The 16,748-nt window shown below is 42.2% G+C and overlaps 1 protein-coding gene and 1 non-coding gene across 2 annotated transcripts in view; one reads left to right on the forward strand and one right to left on the reverse strand.

The window, feature by feature from the left end:
- OCLN (occludin) overlaps positions 1-16,748 on the reverse strand; it is a 55,642-nt gene that overhangs the window by 18,070 nt on the left and 20,824 nt on the right. The gene's annotated exons all lie outside the window — the stretch shown is intronic.
- LOC144239526 (U6 spliceosomal RNA) lies at positions 2,089-2,200 on the forward strand. Its single transcript, XR_013337451.1, has one exon. It is a non-coding gene; the product is annotated as a U6 spliceosomal RNA (small nuclear RNA).

The following is a 16,748-nucleotide window of genomic DNA, read 5'->3' on the forward strand; positions in this document are numbered from 1 at the left end:
CTTGAACTTAATGTAACATTGTATGTTAGCTATACTTCAATAAAAAAAAAAGTGGGGGGGAACGGGGAAACTACCTAGTTCATAAAATTCTCTTTGCAACCAAATCACATGACAAGGCATCGTATTTGGCACAGTATCTTGATAAGCACTGTAAAAACTCAGAAGATGCTGGGTTCTGAAATTAAAGCTACTGGGTCTAAACAAAGAATTTTTGTAAGTATTTGAAGGTGACAGCAGAGTTTTAATGGGATTATTTTGCTATTATAAATCCTTGCAATTAGGTTCAGTATCAATACACTGTACTTCTCTGAAACACACACTTTACGCCTTGTTTTCCATAGCATCAAAACATGACCTGCTCCTTTCCTATTGGTGCAATAACACATACCAAGTATAGCACCACTTTAAGTACATATTCTTTTTTTTGTATGTTCATTTATTTTTGAGAGACAGAGACAGCATGAGGAGGGGAGACAGAGAGAGAGAGAGAGAGAGAGAGAGAGAGAGAGAATCCTAAGCAGGCTCTGTGCAGTCAGCAGAGTCTGATGTTGGGCTCGAACTCATGAAACCATGAGATCATAACCTGAGCTGAAACCAAGAGTTGGATGCTTAACCGAATGAGTCACTCAGGCGCCCCAGTACACAAGGTATTCTTGATTGTTTAATAGACCCTCAAGCCAGAAAAGAGTGGGATCATTTTCTGAAAGTGCAATCTGTCTGCAACCGGGAAACCTGTGGGTAGGTTGCACGTGAGTGTGCTTAGATGGCACCACAGTGGGGACAGGGATGGCTGGGAACCATTCTTGGCTCCCACTGAATTCCCCAGGACTTGACACCATTGCCAAGCTTCACAGGCAAACGTGCTACCAAGTCAAAGGTCTATTCTTATTCTGGACACTTCATCAGAATTTAAAATGACTTCCTTTTCTTAAAAACCCATTTAACCCTTTTCCAGGTTGTCATCCTTCACAACCTCAACAACAGAACGTAAAGCTTTAATGACTCTGGCAAACCTGAAACCAAAACCTTACAAAAAAAAAAAGATGTCTGGGTATCCTTATAAACTTTTTACTGCCTGGAATGGAATGTCCTTCCCCTTTCTTTGCCAGGTAATCCTTAATTGGGCTTCAAGTTTTGGCTCACTACCCCCTGGAGGCCTTCCGCCCATGTCTCTGCTGGGAGAGGCAGCCACCTGTCTTCCTACCTCCGTCAATACCTGTGTACATAAGCCTCCCACCAGAGCACTCGTGCACTGTGGAACAACTGCTCACACACAGGATACTGGCTTGCTCCCCTGATCTCTAAGTCCAGTGGACAGTGCACTGTCCTGTAAGTAAGCAGCCAGTACTGCCCGCCTGCTTACAATGTGCCAAACAATGAACTGACAGATCGTGTAGTAGTAGGCTCAGCCTTACAGTACTATTATTCTCTTTTTAAATAAACTTTTTTTTTTTAATGTTTTATTTATTTCTAGAGGAGAGAGGAGACAGCGTGAGCAGGGGAGGGCCAGAGAGAGAGGGAGAAACAGACTCTGAAATAGGCTCCAGGCTCTGAGCTGGCAGTCAGCACAGAGCCCGACGCGGGGCCCGAACCCACGAACCGCGAGATCATGACCTAAGCGAAAGTCGCACGCTTAACCGACTAAGCCACCCAGGCGCCCCATATTATTCCCTTTTTAGAAATGAGGAAGCTATGACAACTTTCCCAAGGACCTACACCTCGTAAATGGTAACATGGAATATTTAAATACACCGCTCACGCGAAAGCCTCTGTGACTATCCACCATGGTTACTGGGGCAGTCTCCTATCTTCTTCCTCTTTGGGTTTCTAGAGCCCAGCATGGTACCTGGCACACACTCAGGAGCCCAGAGTTGTTGCATAAAGGTTACCCGACTTATGACTGTTGTATTTCTACACTGTGTATATTCAAACACCTTATCGAATGAGCTGCTGTGAGCTGACCTTTATCTCTTAGAGTCAGCAGAACTGGACTAGCTTGACCAACTTCACCCTCCAGCATAGGGCTCCCGTTTCTTATATCCTTTTTTTTTTTTTTTTACACATATGCACAAAAAACTCCAAGGCAGTGCTTGCTTTGGCAAAACACATACTAAAGTTAGAACAATGAAGGGAAGATTAATTATTAATATGGCCACTGCACAAGAATGGCATGCAAATTTATGATGCTTTGCAGATTAAAAAAAATCATCAGCCAGACCCAATGATGAATAAGCAGCAGTCTCTGTATTTTTTTTTAAATTCCTTTATAGTTTATTTATTTTTGAGACAGAGAGAGACAGAGCATGAGTGGGGGAGGGGCAGAGAGAGACAGGAAGACACATAATCTGAAACAGGCTCCAGGATCTGGGCCGTCAGCACAGAGCCCGACGCGGGGCTCGAACCCACAAACCATGAGATCTGACCTGAGCCGAAGTCGGACACTTAACCAACTGAGCCACCCAGGCGCCCAGTCTCTGTCTTTTAAAAAGGAGCTTAAAAATCTAGAAGCCAAGGCAAAATGTATTTGTAAAACAAGTGGTAAGGTACTTGTTTCCTTTTTATGCTTCATTTTTCTCAAAGAAGCTAAAATACTGCTTTTCTCATAGTACGACTGCAAAGTGAGTATAAACCTGCTGCTTTCAAAGGACAGAAGGGGAGAAGCCCCAATGGGGACTGAACCAGGGATTAGTAATTTATACAAGGAGTCCTCAGCCTGTGTTCCTGGTGTGAGCAAAGGGATTTCTGAGCTTCACTATATTACGGATAGGGTGGCCAGCCAGCCCACAAAACCTGATGATGTAGCTCAAGTTCTTCTTCTTTTTTTTAATGTTTTATTTATTTTTAAGAGGGGAGGAGAGGGGGAGAGGCAGAGAGATGGACAGAGGATCTAAAGCAGGGTCTGCGCTGACAGCAGAGACCCCGATGTGGGGCATGAACTCATAAATGGTGAGATCATGACCTGTGCCAAAGACGCTCAGCTGACTGAGCCACCCAGGCACCCCTAGCAAACGTTCTTTAAAACATGTAAACAGGCAAAACCAATCATTCTAAAGACTGTAGTAAATTTTTAAAGCCTTAGAACCAGAGAAAAGTGAGGCTTAATGCTATACAGCAAATGGTGGACAATTTTCCTCCAATAACTTAAGAAAAGATCTAAGAAATTAGGGTCAAAAGAAAGCAGAGTGAAAACATGAAGAAAAAAAGATATGTCTTTTAATTACTGATGGGAAAAAATAGTATGAGAGTCCATCATGAACGGAGATGCAGCTCTGAAGCCCAGGGGACTCTCGGGCCAGGTGGGAGGGCTGATCCCGCACTCCCACCCCGGGCCCTCCGGTGTGGAGGAGATCCCAGTGAAGGGAGAGGGACGCTGCAGGCAGCAGAAATCCACCCAGGGGGGCCCAGCTGGCTTCCCGTAACTGGGTTCTTCTTGAGGAGGTGCTGATAGTGGAACCCCACCTCACACCCAGACTTTAAAAAAGAAAAAAACAACAGGGGCGCCTGGGTGGCTCAGTCAGTTGAGTGTCTGACTTCGGCTCAGACTGTGATCTCACAGTTCCTGAGTTCAAGCCCCAAACTGGGCTTTCTGCTCTCAGCCCAGAACCTGCTTCTGACCCTCTGTCCTCTTCTCTCTGTCCCTCCGCCACTCACTGTCTTTCAAAAATAAACATTAAAAAAAGGGGAAAACAAGACACCAGAAAGAAACACAGACATGCTAAGAGGCTGAGGAAAAAAGGAGACCTAAACAACCACAAGAATGATACAGACTCACTATTGAGACTAACTTCAAAAAATGACAAGTTCACAGAGTAATGAATTAATTTAGGGTAATACACAGGGCAGGTTCACTACGATTCATATTCATAATAAAAAAAGAAGTGTTTCTGAAATGTCAAAACGAAATACATTCAAATCAAGTACTTTCAAAAGATTTTCACAAGAGGTCATTATAATGAGGACAAATTTTTATTCAAAATTTAATTATCAGAAGAGTTCTGATCACACACTTGTGAAAAATATCTTGGTAACAAATACAATCTAACACTCCTTGGAGAGTTCATGAAAACATCCTAAATCCCCGTGGGGTGCCAAGAGGCACACAAAGAGCTAGGCCCCAGATGGGCTGCACTCCAAATACTTGGCCTCCTCACTGTGATTTCCTCATCTCACAAAGCCATGTCCACCGTCACGCGTGCCTCTATGGACTCCTGAGAGGCCATGTGACCCTGACTCCTTGAAGTCAGAGATGGCATAAAAAGGCTGAAGAATTTTTAGGTCGCGTTGAAAGAAAATTTTCTAGGGGCACCTGGGTGGCTCAGTCAGTTAAGCGTCAACACTTCAGCTCAGGTCATGATCTCACAGTTCATGGGTTTGAGCCCTGCATCAGGCTCTGTGCTGACAGCTCAGAGCCTGGAGCCTGCTGTCGGATTCTAGGTCTACTTCTCTCTCTGGCCCTAACCCTCCACTCTTGTCACTCTCTCAAAAATAAAAACATTAAAAAAATTTCTTTTTCAAAAGAAAGAAAACCTTCTTCTCCCAAAACTAAGTGTGGGGAAACCCTTCTCTCCATGCAAATCAGTGTTATTTGGAATTAATACAACCAAAAAGGTGCAATAACAGCCATCCCCCACTTTTCTGTTCGTCCTGTCTTCATTCCTACTTCACCCAACACAGGAAACAGAATCAGGCTAGACCTGCATCCAACTGGTGGTAGCAATGTGACAAAAGTCATCTACCTCTAAGAACAAAAGGGAAAGTTCATGTGTTTGAGTATCAACCATGTGCCTATGAAACCTGTCTATTCCTCATCACCGCCTGGTGAGATAGGATTATTTCCATTTTCAGATAAGGAAATTGAGTCTCTGAGTTTAAATTAATTTGCTCAAGGTCACATGGTAGAGGGAGGATTGGAACCCTAATCCACCTGACTCCCAAACCAGCTCATTCTGGCATAACATACTCATATTCTTGAGTAGTACTGATTACTCCCTGTAACAAAAGGAATCATTCTCATTGCCTTAACTCCTTACCACACCGTAATGGGATATGACGTGAATCCATTTGAAGTTTTATTCACCTACTAGACTAACATTGTTAGAGCAGCTTTCGACACAAAATTACTATGGATTAAATTGACTTGAAAATTAAAATGAATACATGCTGGGGTGCCTGGGTGGCTCAGTCAGTTAAGCGTCCAAAGCCTGGTTTCAGCTCAGGTCATGGTCTCACAGTTCATGGGTTCGAACCCCACATCGGGCTCTGTGCTGATGGTGTGGAGCCTGCTTGGGATTCTTTCTCGCTCCCTCTCTCTCTGTCCCCCCACACCCCTGGCCCCCCACTGCTGCTTGCTCAGTTTCTCTCTCTCTCTCAAAACCAAAAAACAAAACCTAAAATGAATACGTGCTTTATCACCAGGTGCCTTTGTTTAGAACAGAGCGTAGGAACACCACCCTCAGAAGGGAAACAGAAAGGCTTTTCCTGCTTGGTAATTAAAAGTGGAGAAACACATCAGACATCAGAGGGAAAAGCACTGCAATCTCAAAGTATCATCTCCCGTTTTTACCACCTGAGTTGCCCCTTCCCTTGCACTACAAGTTCTCAGAACAGTAAGTGGTCCGACTCGTTTTTCCTGTTTGCTGTTATTTTACACTCACAGATGCTCCCTCAACAAGAACCTCAAAATTGCCTCGGAAAAAGTACCCTCAGATGTTTCTCCACTCCTGGTTGTTTGAAGGCGGATGCTCCCCGATGGACAGATCCCGCAAATGAAGACATCACGGACGGACAAAGTTTGAGCAAAGTCTGATTAATTTATGTTAATCACGTGGCACTGAGGATTTAGCAAACACAAGGTCCCCTTACCCAAATACACGCTGCCCACAGGGAAGTATTAACACACACCAGCCAAGATGAATTCTGCAGCTCCTTCAGAATACTGAGTTGTTCAAGCTTTGGCAGGGGGTGCAGTGGAGAAACTTCACCCTCAGCCCCCTTGTTCTAGAAACAGAAAAAGAAATCCTGGCGCAGACTGTGTTTTAATACGCATGTAGCCTGTGCCAGCACACTCCAACAGGTGTGCCCCAAGGCACAAAACACCTGGTCCTCACGGGCCCGTGGTCAGCCAACACGTGGGGGATCCCAAATTCTTTTAGTTTATTCTATTACTCTATGACAAAACCATTTTCTTTTCTTTCTTTCTTTTTCTTTTTTAATGCTTTATTTATTTCTGAGAGACAGAGAGAGAAAGACAGCATGAGCAGGGGAGGATCAGAGAGAGAGGGAGGCACAGAATCTGAAACAGGCTCCAAGCTCTGAGCTGGCTGTCAGCACAGAGCCCGACGCGGGGCTCAAACCCACGAACTGTGAGATCATGACCTGAGCTGAAGTCAGATGCTTAACCAACTGAGCCACCCAGGTGCCCCAGACAATACCATTTTCTAAGTATGCGGTGGGTTAGAAAAGGCTTTACCTTAACTCAAAAGCTCTCTGGGCTTGCAGTGTTTCAGCTGCAGCTTGGCTCTAAAGAACAGTGGTTCTCAAAGAGAGTGGTCCCCAGACCAGTAACATCACCTTGACCTGAGAACTTGTTAGACTCACAAATTCTCCCGCCCCAGTGCTGAACACGAGAAGCCATGGGGGTTGGGGTGGGGTCCATCCAACAGGCTGTTTTCACCAGCCCTGCAGGTGATGCTGACGCCCGCTAAGCATGTGTGAGAACAGCTGAGGGAGGACACAGCGTTCCTCCACGCAGTGGACAACTGCCCCGCTTAGACCAGGAAACTGCTGTTCACTCAGCATTAACTGTAGGCTGGAAGCCCGGGAATCTCTGCTTCCAGACAGCCACAGACACGGCCACTAGCGCGAGCGCACTTCCGACCTCCCACCTCACCATTCGCTACAACTCTCTAAACCGGCTCGCCAGGATGCCTCGGCCCGTCCGCCAACCCCTTTCCATTGACGGGAATGCTGGGACAGACGGGGCTTTCTGTACTCCACGCTGCTGGGTGCCAGGTCAGGAGACCACTTCCACTTTTGGTCCATTTTGTCCCCTGTGAGGCCACAGATAACAGCACAATCGTTCCAGGATGAGAACCTAATATCCTGACAGTCAGCAGCCCACAGGATTACTGCGAAGAATGCTGGCACTGGTTGAAAATTAAAAAGGCGTTCAAGTTTCTTCAGATGTCTCGTGCTGATTACCAGCACCACCCAGTCCCAGTCACCTGCCCCACACCCTCCTGCCTCCCCGCTCCGCTCCCGTGTGCAGGGAGATAACACGCAGAACCTGCCTTCGACCTTCCGGAAAGCCTTTGTTATTTTATCTTGTGGCAAGCTTACAAATAAGGAGAAGATTAAGTTAAACTGAACCAACATTAAATATATTTATATTTTGGGAACTCTTACCCCAGCTTCCTTATTCCAGCTGTCAGTGCAAACACTGACAATTATCACTCTAGCTAAAATTTACTGTGTGTTAATAAATTACACGCTGATCCTAACCTAAGCCCTTTATTTCACGTTTTAAAAAAATTTTAATGTTCATTTATTTTTGAGAGAGAGAGAGAGAGACAGAGTGCGAGAACAGGAGAGATATAGAGAGAGGGAGACACAGAACCCGAAGCAGGCTCCAGGCTCTGAGCTGTCAGCACAGAGCCCGATGCGGGACTCGAACCCACAACCCACAACCCACGAACGGCAGAATCATGACTTAAGCTGTAGACCTGTAGTCGGAGACTTGAGCCACCCAGCTGCCCCCTAAGCCATTTAATCATGACAGCATCAGCTTATCTGTAGACAAAACCTTTATTTTCATTTACATATAATGAACAGATAAAACCACCTTAGGACAAAGTGATTTCCTTCATCAGAGTCCAAGGAAACCAAAAGCCACCCAATGCTCACCATAAAGGACAGGGTCCAAGATGTACATCAGGGACCCTGTCCCTTTCCCTACACCCAGACAGATCATCCTAACTATCCTGACAGGTAAGTGCTGAAAACAATGCTATATCCATCTTGCATCACCATGTCAAAACCATACAAATTTCTAGAAACAAGACTACCTAGATAACAAAGTTGGCCTTTAGACTTAAGTACTTAGAAATACGATCTTGTGTAACAACCTTCATTTACTACTTGATAACAATGGAGAAATGAGTCAATGGCATGTTCTCTCCAAACTTACTCTATTCTTGCTTCTGAAATCGGTCAAGTGGCATAACAAGAAAAAGGGTGCAAATTAGGAGCCGTGCAGGAAATACTAGCTGAGAATGGATAAGCTGGTTTGCAGTAGATAAGCACCTTACACATGTATACCTCATTTCAGTCTGTTAGTTTTAGTATCTAAGTGCTATTTTCCCCAATTCTGCTGGCAAAGAAAACTAAGGCTCAGAGGCTCTCAGAGGAAAAACAACAGACCCAAAAACACTAGTTACAAGGCAAATACAGTACTTGTCCTGCTGATTATGATGTCAGGTTTGAGACAAACCCTTTGCAAACCTCAGTCTCTCCTTCTGCGAGAAGAGCGCTCACACCGTCAGGATTGCAGTTAGGATAATGATCATGTATACAGTCGCTTGCCTATAATGGTTACTTAGGAAATGCTGGTTCCTTTCTTTCTTCTACTGTGATTTTTTTTTTTTTGGCTTTACTGCCAAAATTAAAATGTGAAGCTCAAACCTGAGTCAGCTTGATGTACTACACTGGCAAGAGCACTGAGAAAGAAGTCTAAACAAGAGCAGTCTATTCCTGACCCCCTGTGTCACCACCTTGGCCGCCATCTTACTAGTGTGTCCACCTGGTGGACCCAGAGCTGACTACAGGTAAGGTCACTGAGGTTGACTGGAGGACCTCATCCTAAAGACCCAGACCTCTCTCAAACTGTTTCACTTTGCCAAAGCCAAATCAAAAGTTATTCACAGGAGCACCTGAAACGAAGGTTCTTAACTTTGCTACTACCGCACCACAACACTGTAGGTATCAATAAAACCTAACCTCAAGGGCACATGTCTTACAATCAATGCTTTAATATTTACCATTGGCGTGTGCTCTTCCAAAGCCAGGCCCCACTTATAAGTATTTACTCTAAAGGAAATGAGTCTCTATGTCTTGATATTTGTATTTATGACCTTCTGAAAGTATGGGTGGGGGAAGAGAGATCTGAGCACAAAGATCAACAGGAAATACTCATCTTCAAGGACTAATGAATATTTGTCTTCCCCACCTCAGCTCTGGCACCATGGCAGAATAGGGCCCCATGGCACTCCTGGTGTTCTGCCAGGACACAGCTCCTCAGATCGCAATCCCCTGCACTGGTAAGAAACCAGCTCAAGCAAGGGCCCAAAGGGATCTGAGCATCATGACACCCTCCCAGGAGGAGCGACAGAGTACAGAGGGGCACTGGGGTAAAGCAGGCACACTCAGAGCTGCTCAGAAAGTCATCCTAAGCTATTCCAAAGGCACTATGAACGTGAACCTGGCTAGACGTCCAGATGGAATCAAAAATAAGAGGGCAATTAGAATTAATTCATGTAGTATGTATTGTTTACAAAGCACTGTTTCTCTACAAACCATCTCCCTAGCCACACAGTAACTATGGGAAATGCCATCTGCCATATTATGTGATGAGGGCCATCCCTTGAGCCCAGCAGGCTAGTGTACAGATGGTGACCTAATCCAAGCCTGATCAGGGTCCTTTCCTCAAGCTGGTCTTAGATGAAGCAATAATATGAAAAATTCAAGAGGAAAGATGCTGGATCACAGAATTTTTAAAGGTAAAACACAGCTTAATCTTCACTTATGATACTGGTAAACATTAGACTGGTAATGTCCAGAGCAGGGCAAAGATGTTGTGAAATGAGCACTCTCATATAATGTTTAAAACAAGGCAATTTGGCAGTACCTAACAAAATACAAAACTTGCACACTCGATGAACACTTTTAGAGATCTTATACAAATACTAGCAAGGGTGCATGAGAACACGTTTAAGAATGTTCACTGCACCGTTATCTATCTCGAAGACCAAACAACTGGAAGCAATCAAAACGTCCATCAACGGGGGGAATGATTCATGGTATCGTCATACTGTGTAAAACCACACAGCTGCTAAAAGCAACGAGGTAAATGGATTATGTACCAACAGACTTAATTATTTTAAGTATTTTACAAATTTAACTCATTGTAACAAACCCACAAGGTAGGTACAATTATCATCCCCATTTTAGAGATGGGGAAGCTCAAGTAGAGATATGAAGGGCCTTGCCAGGTCTCACAAAATCAACTGGCAGGGCTGGATTATGACTCAGGCAATTTGGTTCGAGTCTACACTTCACACCCACTCTACTATACTGTGCTGATTTTGTGTCTGTGACTGTACACATGGAGGGAGTCTGAGATGGGGAATTAGCGGAAGAGAAGCATCCACACTACAACAATAAGTACCTAATCTCAAACAATTACATTGGAGTGAACAAAGGAGTGTCTTGGAATGTATGAAATCAATAAGAACAGAAAAAGATATAAATCTGTTAAACATCATAGCCCCAATGGGAACTGGAGGGAGAGGGGTGGGAACTCCCCCCCCCCTTTTTTTTTCTAATTAAGTAGGCTCGGGGTGCTTGGGTGACTCAGTCTGCTAAGTTTCCAACTTTGGCCCAGGTCGTGATATGATCTCACAGTTCATGAGTTTGAGCCCTGCCTCGGGCTCTGTACTGACAGCTAGGAGCCTGGATCCTGCTTCGGGTTCTGTGTGGGTCTCTCTTTCCCTCTCTCAAAAACAAATAAACATTAAAAAAATTTTAAATTAATTAAGTAAGTAAGCTCTATGCTCCAGTTGGGGCTTGAACTCATGACACTGAGATCAAGAGCTGTATGCTCTACCGACTGAGCCAGCAAGGCGCCCTTTCTTCCTTTTTCCTGTGTTGCTTGTGTTTTGTTACAATAAATATGTACTATTTTCATGTTAAGAACTTCTTGCAAACCACCATAAACAAAAACCAGTGTTTTAAAATGTCAAAAAATGAAAAAAATAACGATAGGGATTGGCCAAATCATCTGTACCACAGAATATTACTAGAAAAAGTGTGTGGAACCAGAATTTCATACATCACTGATGGTTGTATAAACTGGTACAACTATTCTAAAAGGCAATTTCAGTATTCACTCTCTCAATATTTATGTACATTATAGATGTATATATCCTCTCACTCAGTAATACTACTCTGGGAAATTTTTCCTAGAGAAGAAACTAGACACATACACAAGGTATACAAAGATTTTAAATCATGTCATTGTAATACTAAATCACAAATGTAACCATCAATGAGAGATTGGTTACATTAAATCATGGTACAACCATACCAGGATGAGGCTCCTTAAAAGTGGTAAGGAAGTTCATCAAGATGCTCTGGAAAGCAAAAAGGACAAGGTACAGGGAGAATGGTGTGATCAGCACACTAACTTTTGTGTAAATAAGCAGGGAGTCTATTTTTCTTTGGTTTTATATTTGCAAAATAAAACAATGAAACAAATCATAAAAAACTAAGAAGAGTACCTAGAAGAGCAGGAAAGGGTGGGGAAAGATACCTAAAAAAAAAAAGCAAATGGGCACCCAAGGATGGAGGGAAACATTTGAAATTTTTATTATTTTTTAAAAAAATTTTTTTAATGTTTTATTTATTTCTAGGAGAGAGAGAGAGAGAGACAGCGTGAGCAGGGGAGGGTCAGAGAGAGAGGGAGTCACAGACTCTGAAACAGCCTCCAGGCTCTGAGCTGGCAGTCAGCACAGAGCCCGACGCGGGGCTCGAACCCACGAACCGCGAGATCATGACCTAAGCGAAAGTCGGATGCTTAACCGACTAAGCAACCCAGGCGCCCCAAATTTTTATTTTTAAGTTACTATTTTAATTCCAGTTAGTTAACATACAATATTCTGTTAGTTTCAGGTGTACAATATGGTGATCCAACACTTGGATACAACACCCAGTGCTCATCACAAGTGCCCTCCGTAATCCACATCACTTACTTAACCCATCCCCCCACCACCCTCCCCTCAGTAACCTTCAGTCTGTTCTCTATATTAAGAGTCTGTTTCTTGCTTTGTCTATTTTTTCCCCCTTGCTCATGTTTTATTTCTTAAATTCCACATGAAATCATATGGCATTTGTCCTTCTCAGGCTGAATGACTTCACTTAGCAGTATACTCTAATTCCACCCATGTCGTTGCAGATGGCAAGATTTTATTCTTTTTAATGGTTGAACAATATTCCACTGTGTGTGTGTGTGTGTGTGTGTGTGTGTGTGTGTGTGTGTGTGTGTATAACCACATTGTTTTTATTCATTCATCAATAGATAGAGACTTGGGCTGCTTCCGTATTTTTGGCTATTATAAATAATGCTGCTATCAACATAGAGGTACACATATCCTTTTTAAATTAGTGTTTTCATAAATACTCAGTAGTGCAATTGCTGGATCCTAGGGTAGTTCTATTTTTAACTTTTTGAGGAACATCCATACTGTTTTCCACAGTAGCTGCACCAGTTTGCATCCCCACCAGCAGTGCACGTGGGTTCCTATTTCTCCACATCCTCCCCAGCATCTGTTGCTTGTGTTGTTGATTTTAGCTGTTCTGGCAGGTGTGAGGTGATCATTCACGGTAGTTTTGGTTTCTTTTTCCCTGATGATGAGTGATGTTGAGCATCCTTTCAGATGCCTGTTAGTGATCTGTATGTCTTCTTGGGAGATATGTCTGTTCATGTCTTCTGCCCATTTTTAAATTGGATTATTTGTTTTTTGGATGTTGAGTTTCTAAGTTCTTTATATATTTTGGATACTAACCTTTATGAGATGCGTCATTTGCAAATATCTTACCCATTTCATAGGTTGCCTTTTAGTTTTGTTAATTCTTTCCTTTCCCGTGCAGAAGCTTTTTATTTTTTATAGTCCCAATAATTTATTTTTGCTTTTGTTTCCCTTGCCTCTGGAGACATATCTAGAAAATTGTTCCTATGCCCCACGTCAGACTATGCTTGCTTCTATGATTTTTATGGTCAGGTCTCACATTTAAGTCTTTAATCCGTTTTGAGTTTATTTTTGTATGATGTAAGAAAGTGGACCAGTTTCATTCTTTTGCATGTAGCTGTCCAGTTTTCCCAACATAATTTGTTGAAGAGATCATCTTTTTCACATTGCATATTCTTTCCTCCTTTGTCGAAGATAAAGTGACCATATAATTACGGGCTTATTTCTAGGCTGTCTATCCTATTCTATTTATCTACATGTCTATTTTTGTGTCAGTAACATGCTGTTTTTGATTACTAAGTTTTATAATATAATGTAAAGTCTGGAATTGTGATATCTATACAGTTTTTTTCTTTCTCAAGATTGCTTTGGCTATTTGGGGTCTTTTGTGGTTTCATACAAATGTTAGATTGTTTGTTCTAATTCTGTGAAAAATGCTGGTGTTATTTTGATAGCGATTGCATCAAATGTGTAGATTGCATCGGGTAGCATAAACATTTTAACAATATTAATTCTTCCAATCCATAAGCATGGAAATGTCTTTCCATTTCTTTATGTCATCTTCAATTTCTTTCATCAGTGATGTCTTTCACCTCTTTAGGGAAACTTTTTTTTTTTTTTCACTATAATTCTGACCAAGGGATTTTTTTTTTAAAGGGGATCCTTAGGAAAGTTTCTACTTTGCCAAAAAATACAAAAACTAAAACAGTATCATACTGACAGATGCAACAGTATAAATGAATCTCACAGATACTGTATTAAGTGGACACAAAAGGACACAGTACATAACTTCATTTATATGAAGTTTAAGAATGGGCAAAACCAACTGATGTGACAGAAATTAGAGAGGTTACCACTCTCTAGGGGATACTGAGAAGGGGCATGAAGAAATCATGGACGCTGGAATGAACTATGTCTTGATCTCTTTGAGGTATGTGTACCTGTAAAAACTTACAAGCCATGCAGTTAGTGTACCTGCTATACTTTGTGTAAGATATACATTGTACTTGAATAAAACTAACAATAGCAAAAATGTATTTGAGAAATACTTAATGATGTGATAAAAAGCTTATAATATAATGTTAAGTCAAAAATAGGATTTTAGGGATGATAGGGTGGCTCAGTCGGTTAAGCATCCCACTTCAGATCAGGTCATGATGTTGAGGTGCATAAACTCAAGCTCTGCATTGGGCTCTCTACTGTCAGCACAGAGGATGCTTTGGATCCTCCGTCCCAGCCTCTTTCTCCCCCTCCTCTGCTTCCGCTCTCTCTCAAAAATAAATACATTTTAGGTGCACCTGGGTGGCTTAGTCGGTTAAGCGTCTGACTTTGGCTCAGGTCATGATCTCATGGTTTGTGGGTTCAAGCCCCGCGTCGGGTTCTGTGCTGACAGCTCAGAGCCTGAAGCCTGCTAAAGAGTCCGTGTCTTCCTCTCTGTCTGCCCCCTCCCCACCCCTGCTTGAGCTCTTTCTCTCTCTCAAATAAAGATTAAATAAACAAAATAAAATAAAATAAATAAACATTAAAAAATAAGACTTTACATAGAGTGCCTGGGTGGCTCAGTCGGTTAAGGGTCCAACCCTTGAGTTCAGCTCAGGTCATGTCCTCACGGTTTGTGGGTTTGAGCCCTGTGTTGGGCTCTGCGCTGACAATGAGGAACCTGCTTGGGATTCTCTGTCCATCTCTCTCTGTCCCTCTCCTGCTCATGCTTAGGCTCTATCTCAAAAATAACTAACTAAATTTTTTTTGAAAACTCTATTTAAAAATAGGATTTTACACTGATGGGGAACATAGTCCTACTTCTTCGGATTCAGATTAAGAAGGTACAGGAGGGGATGGGGATATTAAAGAAAATATACCAGAACAGTAACTAAGGGTGGAAGAATTTTCTTTAGAGTTCACTGTATTTTCAAAATCTTTAGTTACCAATCAGATAAAATAAATTTTAAAAATACATACATATATATGTATATATGGTTTTTTTAATTCAGAAAAAGTACCAACTACAGAATATGAGGACATAACAGAAAAAATAAACACCTGCAATTTAATTAAAAGAACCTTCAAGCATTTAATCTACAACGTTGGTATGAACTGAAGTGAATGACTGACTACAAAGGACCAGGTTAACACCCCAAACAGTGTGCAAACATGGCCTGCTTATTTTACGAAGTACAAGATATCCTGAAAGGGGAAGGGGGAAAAAAGAACAACTCAAAAACTCCCTAGGAAGGCAGAGAAACCACTGAGTTGGAGAATCAGCGACAGGAAATTACAGAGTTGCACATCTTCCCCACACATAATACTTAAGAGCTGAAACATGCTTACAACTCCTAAGGCTCAACTTTTGAGGTATCTTTGCTCAGAGGTTTCAATAGTAGATTTTAAAATCCAAGAAAGGCAGTAAGATCTAATAAAATAATGAACGTCTAGACCTACCCTAACATAAAGGGAAGGAGTAAACTAATGTTCAGTAGCTGATTAATTGTTCCTCTGGTTAAGTTTTTCTTTCCCCACCAAAAACAAAACAAAACAGGGGCGCCTGGGTGGCTTAGTCAGTTAAGCGTCCGACTTTCGCTTAGGTCATGATCTCGCGGTTCGTGGGTTTGAGCCCCGCGTCGGGCTCTGTGCTGACTGCCAGCTCAGAGCCCGGAGCCTGTTTCAGTCTGTGACTCCCTCTCTCTCTGACCCTCTCCTGCTCACGCTGTCTCCCTCTCTCTCCTAGAAATAAATAAAACATTAAAAAAAAAAATTTTTTTTAAAACAAAACAAAACACAAAATAAAACAAAACCTTAACAGCTAATATGCGGAGTATCTGGTCTCAATTCTCTACAACTAGAATTCAAACTTTAATCCTCAGTACAAATAATCAATGCTAGAGGTTTTTTTTTAACCATTATTTTTTTCTTTTTTACAAATAGTTTATTGTCAAATTGGTTTCCATATAACACCCAGTGCTCNTAACCATTATTTTAGGCAGAGATCATTTTTATATTAAAAATACACACACCCTTGGGGCATCTGGGTGGCTCAGTTGGTTGAGCGTCTGACTTTGGCTCAGGTCATTATTTCAAAGCATATGAGCTTGAGCCCGGCATCAGACTCTGTGCTGACAGCTGAGAGCCTGGAGCCTGCTTTGGATCCTTCTCTCTCTGTCCCTCCCCCACTCATGCTCTGTCTCTCAAAAATAAATTAACAATTAAAAAAAATTTTTGTAAATAAATAAAAATACATATTCCCCCAAAAATGCCTTTTTAAAAGTAAAGTGATGGGGCGCCTGGGTGGCTCAGTCGGTGGACCACTCAACTTTAGATCTCAGGGTGGTGGGTTCAAGCCCCATGATGGGTACAGAAATTACTTAAAAATAAAATCTTGGGCCACCTGGGTGGCTCAGTCAGTTAAACACCCAACTCTTGATTTGGGCTCAAGTCAAGATCTCATGGTTGGGGAGTTGGAGCCCTGCACTGGGCTTCAGGTAGCCTGGACCACATGCAGTCTGCTTAGGATTCTCTCTCTCCCTCTCTTTTTGCCCCTCTCTTGCTCACCCATAGGTTCTCTCTCTCTCTCTCTCAAAATAAAATAAACTTCTTAAAAATTTTTAAAAAAATGAAAAATAAAATCTTTATAAAATAAAAATTAAATTAAAATTAGATTTAAACATTTTTAAATAAAAATTTAAAAAACAGGGTGCTTTCTTCTTCATCATCATCATCACCTCCATAAAGTGT

This window comes from Crocuta crocuta, unplaced genomic scaffold (assembly GCF_008692635.1).
Source record: "Crocuta crocuta isolate KB4526 unplaced genomic scaffold, BGI_CrCroc_1.0 scaffold383, whole genome shotgun sequence".
In the NCBI taxonomy this organism is placed as follows: domain Eukaryota; kingdom Metazoa; phylum Chordata; class Mammalia; order Carnivora; family Hyaenidae; genus Crocuta; species Crocuta crocuta.